Source organism: Pantherophis guttatus, chromosome 5 (genome assembly GCF_059756535.1).
Source record: "Pantherophis guttatus breed Tessera chromosome 5, ASM5975653v1, whole genome shotgun sequence".
NCBI lineage: Eukaryota > Metazoa > Chordata > Lepidosauria > Squamata > Colubridae > Pantherophis > Pantherophis guttatus.
The window spans coordinates 39346153-39356701 of NC_142067.1; the positions used below are offsets into that span (position 1 = coordinate 39346153).

Sequence of the window (10549 nt, forward strand, 5' to 3'; positions counted from 1 at the left end):
TGATTATATAAGGAATTATATTTGAAGATACGATCCAAGAGGTCACAGGTGTCTAATGTTCATTAAAGATGAGAAAAATGGATACAGAAATTTTAAGATGTGCAATTACATCTTGGTATGGTGAACTACAGCTTGGTAGTTCATAGTAAGTGATTTTTTTGAAAAAATGAAGGTTTGTTGAAAGTAGCAAAAATGACAGTGCACCATAAAGTGTTTTTTGCTGCTTAGTTATATGGAAGTGAGAGATAGATATGTCAAGACAAATATGAAAGTAATTTATATGCAATGAAATGGATTATTTGAGAAGTGTGAAAACAAGATACTTTATAGGATTTATTACTATTATTAACAGTTTAATGTCTGTTCAGGGCAAATTGGTAGAAATAGTAATCAAAGACAAAAGCAGCACATGAAGACAAATCGAGCATGAGATAATAACAGATTCTGCAGAAATAAATCTAGAATCACTAAACTGTCTGGGTTTTATTGAGATATCAACAGACTCATGAAAGGAGGTACCCTACAGTCTTATACAGTTGGATTTTTCCAAGTCTTTGACCACCTTTATCAAAGATTCTTAAGTAACCTAGGAATTGTGGGATAAGAGAACCTGTCCTTTTTTACATTGTTAATGTGCATTAAAAATCAAAAGTAATACTTGGGCATTTATCTCAATGAAAAGGTGCTTAATAATCTGGATTTATCTGCAAACTGTCCAAGTTTGCAAATGACACTAAATTATTTGGGTAGTAAAAATTGAAAGTGATTGTAGACTTCTGAAATATTTCTTTGACTAAGTGACGATCAATCAAAGGGAAACATGTTTCATTTAAGTGAGCATAAAATGATGTGTATATATATGCTAACTTCATATATGCGACCCCTGTGAAATGGCCGTTCGACCCCCAAAGGGGTCGCGACCCCCAGGTTGAGAACCACTGATCTATAGTCATTACAGTTCACATGTACACAGAAAGAGACAAGACAGTCTATAAATGAACCAAGAAAAAGTATTTGGGCAAAAACAAGAAATTATGTGAAGATTGTGCTTCAGGAAACAGTGCAAACCAGGGGTGGCTTCTACTTACCTTTACTACCGGTTCGCATCGTGCCCGCGCGCATGGACAGATCACTTTTGATGACGTCTGGGTCAGTGGGCGGAACTCATTACTGCTTCTTGCGAACCAGTCCAAACCAGGGGAAACCCACCACTGGTGCAAACCAATGTCCTGCAATCAGTTTAAGCTGCACCCAACAGAACAAATGATTAGCTAAGACTTGAGAAAGGAATACAGTCGATTCAGGTTAGGGCTGAATTTGAACTGGAAGATGATAATTGTTTATTGGCTCAAAATACAATTCTTCCCAGCTGAACTGACTCCTCTACTAGTAAATATCTTTGCCTCACTCTGGAAGCAGATGGTGGAGCATACATGAGATTCATATGGGTTCACTGTTCTTAATATCATTAGGTTCTGATCAAGATAAGCAATTAATTTTTCAAAGAACAGGGACATGGAGTTGCAGTTTGAAGTTAACAAGCATGACAGAATTTGGATAAACAGGGGCATATGGGAACTAGCAAATTATTTACTAAATCTAACTTTCCCTAAACTCAGAATCATTTTCTTTAATATCTTTCTTTCTTTAAACCTAGACCCAACTCTCTTCCATTTGCATTTCTTCAACTAAGGTATCGTAAAATTCCTGTAAGTGTATCTGTCCATGTGGTTGTGAGGAAGTTGAAGCCATTTCACACATACTATTATGTTGTACATTTTTAGGAACAATCTATACTTTACTCCTAATAGATAAATTCCCCAGGAGTCCAGACCTTATTTTTCAGGATCTAAAACCTAAATTTTGTATTGCTGCAATGAAAGGAAGACAAAACTGGTAATGTAATGACCTTTGCTTAAATACTATTTCTGGTTTGATATATCTTGACTATTAAATCATTAGGATATATAGTTTATTTTAGATTTATTATTTTATATTTACCAGGATTACCTATTAATATAGTAATAGATGAGTAAATACTTTATTACTTACTTCGTTAGTTACCTACTATATTATTGCAACTATTTACTACATCCTGTTTATGTGGGTTTTTAAAAATTTTTTGCTGGTAATTGATCAAATAAATAATATTGATTGATTGATCTTGGACTACAAATGATAGGTCAACAAAGACAGCAACCATGAAAAGAAAGAGAACAAAAATTAAACTTCTAACAACTGTAATGACTATAGATCAGCGGTTCTCAACCTGGGGGTCGCGACCCCTTTGGGGGTCGAACGGCCATTTCACAGGGATCGCCAAAGCCCTCTCTCGCCCCCCCCACGCCTTCACTCACCCTCACTCTCTGCTCTGTTGGATCGCCAGCCGTTCGCTTACCCCACCCACTCCCAATCTATTGCTGCCTCCTGAGTCCCAGCTGATGGCTAGAGGAAAAAAAAACTGTTTAAATTCTTGCCGCGGGACTTCAAAGGGCTGCCCTATAGCCAGTGGTGGGATTCTGCCGGTTCTAGGGGGTTCGGCCGAACTGTTTGTTAAATTGCTGGCTTGCCCCGCCCCTCCGCACCACTATTTATTGCCAATAAATAGTGGTGGGCGAGGGGCAGGCGAGCCAGCAATTTAACAAATGGTTCGGTGTTTTTTTGTAATTTTATTGGCCCGCGGAGCTTCAGCATAGGCTAATTAGTCCTTGATTAGATCGGCTCCCGACTCTCAGCTGATTTGCTCTCAGCTGTTTTGTTCAGGGCTCTGCTGCTTGCTTGAAAAGAGTGCAGATTTTTTTCCTCTATCTATGCTGAAAAATGAAACTGAAAGTAAAGCAGGCTGTTGGCTTTACTGTAACGTTGGAAAATTAGGCAGGCAGATTTCTTTTCTTTTTCCTCACCAAAAAAGGTAGGTGCAAACAATGGGAAATTTAGGGAAAAAGAGGAGAGTTCAAGATTTTAAAACACAAAAGAAAAAAAGCTCTATTTAACTAGGGAATTGTAATAATTGAGATACTATTAATTGTATATTGTATTGAAAGCAGAAATGGTTAAGTTGTGGTTTGGAGGAATATATGGGGGAAATTATTTGGTTTATTATTATTGGTAAATATAATTAATTGATTTGTAAGAAATTGGATTGCATGGAAATAATTGGAATATTCATGTTCATATTGATTAATATACAAAAAAGATAGTTATATAACTAATTGATTTATATTAAAATGTTGAATTTATATTAAACAACTGTAATATTACATAATTAACCAATGTGAGGATGGATATAAAAATAGATGACAATGGGAAGGGGTATAATATAGAATAGAAGGGAAAAATTGAATTTGATTAAGATTAGAGATGAGGATGAAGAGTAATATTGGTTTTTTAAAAAAATAGATGAGGAATAAATATGGCAAAAAGGAAATATAGAAATTGTAAATTTAATTGAAATGACTAAACACTGTTTAAATTTGTGAACCGGTCAAAGAAAATACATTGTATGTTTGTATGTGTGTTTCTAATTATTGTTATTTATTCATATTTGTTCTCTTTTATTTTTTAAAGTTTAACAATTCATTCTTTATCTTAATATCTTTATATTTATTTGGGGTTGGCTTTCTTCCCTTTCATCTTTAATTGTACAGTAATCTTTCTCCTCAAACCTACCACCTCTCTCTTTTCTTTCCTTCTTACTTTCCCTTCCTCCCCCTCTTCTTCTCCTCCCTACTTCCTCTTCCTTTCTCCTTCTCCTCCTCTCTTCCTCCCTCTCTTACCCTCACTCCTACTCTAATTTCCCTTCCCTTCCTTCATCCCTCTCTATTGCTGTATCCTTTTATGCATATGGACTACTCAGAGGGCTGAAAAAGTTATTTCTGACTGGTGCTCGCACTTTTGACCAGTCCTCGAACTTACGACTGTCCTAACATTTTACGTTTTTGCCCTATCTTGTCACCATGAGTGACATGGTTGTTAAGGATGCTACAATCGGCATAAATGATGACCAGTCATAAGTGCGAAGACCGATCAAAAGCGCGAGGACCTGTCAGAAATCACTTTTTTCAGCCCTCTGGGTAGTCCTTTTGTGCAAGTTATTTTTGACTGGTCCTCGCACTTTTGACCAGTCCTTGAACTTACGACTGTCCTCACATTTTACGTTTTTGCCCTATCTTGTCACCATGGTGAAGAGAAGCAGTTGTGAAATGAGTCACATGGTTGTTAAGAATGCTGCACGGGCATAAATGTGAGGATGGTCATAAGTGTGAGGACCAGTCAAAAGTGCGAGGAGCTGTCAGAAATGACTTTTTTCAGCCCTCTGAATAGTCCCTATACATATAGCCATGGCCACCCGGTCACATGACCAGCTAGCCACACCCACTCAGTCACATGACCTCCAAGCCATGCCCACAAAATAAGCCACACCCACAGAACCAGTAGTAAAAAAATTTAGAATCCACCCCTGGTTGGGGATTACCACAACATGAGGAGCTGTATTAAAGGGTCGCGGCATTAGGAAGGTTGAGAACCACTGCTATAGATAAATCTATAGTGGATCCACATCTGGAATATTTTTTATAGTTGTGAATGTCACATTTGAAAAAAGATAGTCTAAAAGCCTAAATGCAAAAGCAGAATGTGAACATCATCCTTGTGAAAAAATGCTGAAAGATTTGGAAGTTTAATTTGGGGGAAAAAAAGTGGTGATACATGATCAAAGAGAAATATCATTAATGATATGAAGAAAACTAAATAGAAAAACATGCCCGCCTCTGCAAGTTATAGAGTTTTGCTTTGGTATGGTCTCCTAACATAGTTTATTTTTAATATTTAATAGTTGGATGATTTTTATTACTCTTAATGCTTGTAAGCTACCCATAAATGAGTGGTGGAAATAAAAACCTACTAAGTAAAATGTTTTTTTTAAAAAAATATGCTCATTCTTAGCTAAATCTAAATTTGAATAGAATGTTCTTCCTAAGGATTAATAATGTTTATACCATAAGACTATCTCATCAATTTTCTGGAACCATCTTTCCCTGTTTTTCAAGCCTTGGTTAGGTCCGTTTCTCTTGAGAGTTTCAAACCATCATATATGCTGGAATCTCCAAAGTCAAGATCAGTTTGTTTCACTGCATCATTGTTTTGGTAATCCAAAATAAAATAACTCAGCCGATGAGATTATTTTATAAATCAGTGAATCACAAGCCAATCTCCAGCCAAGTCAGATCCAATGTAATCATGTTCATAAGGAAAAAAAAGATTTCAAGGCAAAATCAGGGAGGAAGTTCACTATTACTTGAACATTAAAAACTCTCTTCCCGTATCACTATTTCCGAAATAAGTCGAGTTGTATCTGCCACATTTAATTAAAAAGTAGTAACTAGGAAATACTGCTTTATCTTAGAAGCACTCAGCTGAGCTTTCCAATAACATGATTATGCTGATCGCACAACCAGATAAGCACAGTGACTATGAATTATACATTACTAAAACTAAGATTTTAATAGTAAATTAGATCATTAGTTATACCGATCTCTATTAGTATAATAGGTCCATTACCTATAGTACTGCATTCAGTTTTCCTTACAGTTAAACATCCTTGCTCAGTAAAAGGTCAAATGACCTGCTGTTTGTTTACTTGCTACTTTTCTGAACACACAATAACCAAGTGAATGAAATAAAACATTAATTAAAAGTAATCTGTCTCAGTAGACTTTATTAAAGAGACTTCCTTAATAAGTTTCTGAGTGACTAATTGTGTTTTATCAACTGAATAGATTGCCAGATTTCCTTAGATATCCTAATGCTGATCATCCATGCTGACAGCCCACTGGATGTTGTAGTTCAAAGAAAACTAAACTCAAAAAAATAATTCACCTTATTGTATATGAAATATCAATTTATTGTTATAAATTCCTAATTTTCTTTAGCAACTAACTACACCAAATATAATCTCGGCTCTTTCTGATTGCAAAATCTACCACATTTTTTATTTCTTCTCTAATTAAATATCTTTCCTTCCTTCCCAATTGTTTGGTTTGTTTGTTCCTTTTAAAGAGTTTGGAAGCATTACTGAATACACACACACACACACATACACACACACACACACACACAAATGTGAATCAATTCATATCTGGTTCAATTCATAAAAGCTCTCTGGGATTATTTTTAGTGCCTTTATGAACATTATTGCAATTGTATAAACAGGCTTACTCAGCAGAAGACTTTATTAGATAAAACTCTACTGAAAACAACAATAAAACTATATACACACCGATTATTTGCCTTCTGCACTCAAAGCCTTTATATAGATCTATATTTAGAACTGAACTTTGTTTTCCTATTTTTACAAATTAGCGTATTCTTGGCAGTTTGCTTGATGGTCCAATCTCAGCTCACACGTTAATTTTTAACTATTTTTTGTTTAATCAATTTGCATAGCTGCCTATCTCAAACAAGTGACTCTGGCCAGCAAACAATCATAAAATCAATTAAGCCAATTAAAACACAAAACAACAAGAAAAATGAAATACATGTAGCAGCTGATAGATATTATAATCCATAATATTTCATAAATGTCAACATAACCTGCAAACAGACCTTGCACACACTGAAGACTCAAAGCCAACATGGTCAGGACTATCTCAAGCTCAAGAGGGAGAATATTATAGAGGACAGGCAGTATGCCAGAAAAATCATGTCTCCTGATCCCTGCCAGCTGACATTCCTTGACTGAAAGGATATGAAGCATGGCCATCTTGCCAATCGGTGCCGGACAAGAAGAAACAACTAGGAAAGATGCTGCCTGAGTTAACCCAGTCCCAAGCCATTAAGGGTTTCAAGGGTGACAAATAGCATATTAAATTGCATTCAGAAACATACTGGCAACCAATGCAATACATGCAATGGTGTTACACGTGCCAAATAACTAACACCATTCACAATCCACCAGCTGCATTCTGTACCAGCTGAAGCTTCCAAATGCTATTGAAGGGTAGCCTTTGTTGCAATAGTCTATATGGGGGGTTACAAGCGCATTAGGGACAAAGAGCAGAATCCAGTCTAGTAACAGGCATAACCAGCAGACAATCTGAAGGTATGCAAAGGCCTTTTTAGCCCATGGTTACCATCTGTTCTTCCAGCAGGAACCAATAGTCCAAGAGAACCCCCAGATTGTATACAAGGTCAATCTTAGATAGTGCCACTCCATCCAGAAACATAGATAGAAAAAAACAGACACCAGAAGGCCTAAGCACCCAAAGCATCGTTCAGGAAGCTCAGGATGGAGATATGAAACTATTATGAGATATGAAGACCCTAAAAGTTAAAGCAACTCACCCAGTGACCTCATGAACAAGTTAAATAAAGGAACACAGAAGACCAAGCTCTTCAGCAGCTCACAAATAGAGGCTATGGACTGGAACTCTCTCCTATCAACATTAATTGGAACTAATCCCAGAGGAAGGAAGAGAATCAGCATCATCTTGCCACCCATCTCAAACTCCTGAAGCAGTACAGAGAGATACATTGATCAATGGTATCAAAGGCTTCTTCCCTCAACAAAGCATTAACCATCACCAAACTCAATCATATGTTCTCTGTGAGACAGCCTTGACCAACCAGGAAAAGCATGGATCTAACACAAAAGTGGCTGAACAAATAGCTACAAGAATCGTGTTCACTTGCACAGGTTCAAAGGAATTGAACTCGTCCAAGATAACCATGCAAGACTCAGCCATGTAACTTCCACTGGTCCTGCATTAAGGCTGAAGTACAATGCAGAACAAATCCAGCTGATTATATCTGCAAGTTACTCAGCATATTCCTGACAGTGACACTAAAAATGAACTTTAGAATTACTCCCTCCTAATTGGGACTAGATCACCCAGAACCAGGCTTCTGGGCAGTCTACTGATGTAATAAGGGCAGAACAATTATGTTTTATTGTCCTTGGCGCATGGGTGTCAAACTTGATTGTGTCATGTGATGTATTATGATGTATGTGATCTTTTTGCCTTTGCAGAGCTGGGGTGGACATGGTCTGTGAGTGACACATCTGGCCCATTGGCCGCCAGTTTGACAGCCTTCCCCTAGCACCATGAGATAGACTTTAATTTTAATCATGTAAGAATCTTCCCTAAACTGGAAACCACTCATTTCTACCAGATCAGATTTAGGTTTTATTAACATCAGACAAAAGCCATAGAAGAAATAATAGCAATTTATGTTTCATAGGAAATACTAAAGCTGAGTCTGTTGAGGAATACTGCTTTTTTAACATGTGACTTTGTATACAGAGGAGATCCCAGTCACATAAATATGTGCATATTGAAAGTGTTCATAAGAAATTATATTCCCCACATGAGAACAAACACTTTTTAAAAAATTATTACTCTTCTTATATAAGAGAAAATAATGTCTAAATTTGTATGATGCTGACATTTTGAGTTATTTATCTTAATAAAGTTGTTCTCTTAAGCAAATATGAAACTGGTATAAGCCACAAAGTAAATGTTCCTAGAAGATTAAAAAAAATAGGAATTTTAAGCTTACATTATGTAGTTTGCATTCACCAGGATACATTTTCTGAGTGAAAAATAAATTATGTAAAATAAGTTTCTACCTACTAGTGAAACATCTAACGGAGCTGAAGGCTGCACTTGAAATGTCTTTTTTAAAACAAGTTTTACTTCAAAGGGATAATGATCAAAGTATGCATAAATTCCCAAAAGACATGAAAATATATGCACAGAAGGATTTTAGTCTAAAATGCCGACAATGGATGTATTTGGAATTTGCTTATTAAATAATACTTGCTATGAATGAATAATATATTAATTTCACTATGACTTGTATTCCCACAAGTTAAATATTTCAGAATTGATCATATAACCATTAACCAACCAGATGAAAATGTTAATTCTAGTTAAAATGATGCACAGTCAAATAACATTCCAAATATGGTATCATCAGTCAAAAAAAAAAGTATGACTATATGATGAATTCTATTCAGGGTCAAAATTTTACATCTCCTTTTTGTTTCCTGAGGTATTTTCTGAGCCCAGGAAAATGCAATTTTTTGTTAATATTTGCATTCTTGATTATATTTTACAGAAGTTATACCCAAGAATACTTTTGAATGTTAAGCTATTAAATTTAATTCATTTTGTGCTTCAGTCTGGAATTGTGCATAAATGTTAAAAGACTTTCAATCATAACCAAATTTTTACTGGATTAGTTGTCTTTGAAAAAAGGCTGTTTAATTAGTTGTACCAAGTTTTGAATAGGAATGAAGCTTTTTTTTTTTTTTTTTGTATACCCTAAACCTTTAGAGGGTGATGACAATGTCATATTATATTTGTTAAACAACTTCCTGATTTAACTGTGTTCAATGAACATATCTGCTGGAAGAAGACATTTCCAGAACAATAGTTTTCTATAGCAATAACAATAATACTTAGACTTATACACCACTTCACAGTGCTTTACAGCCAACTCTAAGCACTTTACTTTAGTGTCAGCATATTGCCCCAATAAAATGGGTCTTCATTTTTACAAACCTTGGAAGGATGGAAGGTTTGAGCCAGTCAGGATAGAATTGCTGAACTGCTGGCAATCAGCAGTCAGGAGAATTAGCCTGCAATACTGCTTTCTATCAAGCTAGGGCTTATGTTTGGGATAGGCCTTATTTTCAGGGAAAATACAGAAACCACTGTGCTATCATGCAATATGCATTGTTGGTTAGTAGCACTATGCTTTGATTTGTGTCCTAAATTTATATTCCTTGAACACTTATGCATACCAACTTGTTGAATGGGATCCATTAGTTTTTGGAACTGAATTAGATTGAGGAATATACTAAGGAGATATGAGCAAGCAATGTGACTTTAATACATTCCCATTAGTATGAGCTATTGATTTTATACATATGTAGTAGCTGTTATACCTGAACTTACTCTGCATAAAAATATGCTGGATATAAATGACTGATGCATGAACAACCTGTCACAAGTCTTACAGATCTGTTTTAAACAGCTATTATAAAACCACCCGACATTTGCATGTATATGTTTTGTACTGACATTTTAAAATTGCTACTTATCTTGCAAAATGCCAAAATTTAAAGAAGGCTGTACTGCAAGTTTTCAATAAAATCTTTATATATGGCTATTTAAATATGCATAGCATAGCTGAAACTTTCATATTCATGTTCCACAGTAATGAATCATTAATATTATACTATTAGAACAAAACTATTTACCAAAATACATCTGGCTCTAAATACTGTGTAAGTATGTTTATAGCATTAAATGTTCTAAGGTAATACACTAGGTTTTTTGTTCCACTCTTTCACTTTATAGAGGAAAATGATAACAAAGAGGATCCAAAAGTGGCTTTTTATATGAGGAAACACTATTTTTACTAGGTTGTTACTAAATTCAGCATATCCAGGATGTTGCTAAAAACTATGCACTTGTTTGTCATCCGTAAATAAATGAACATCAATGGATATAACCTATAATTCTTTTTCCAGTTACCTCTTTGT

The 10549-nt window shown here is 35.4% G+C and overlaps 1 protein-coding gene across 2 annotated transcripts in view; it reads left to right on the forward strand.

The window, feature by feature from the left end:
* The window catches only part of EPHA6 (EPH receptor A6), a 429275-nt gene that overhangs the window by 128548 nt on the left and 290178 nt on the right, over window positions 1–10549 (forward strand). The window lies entirely within an intron of this gene.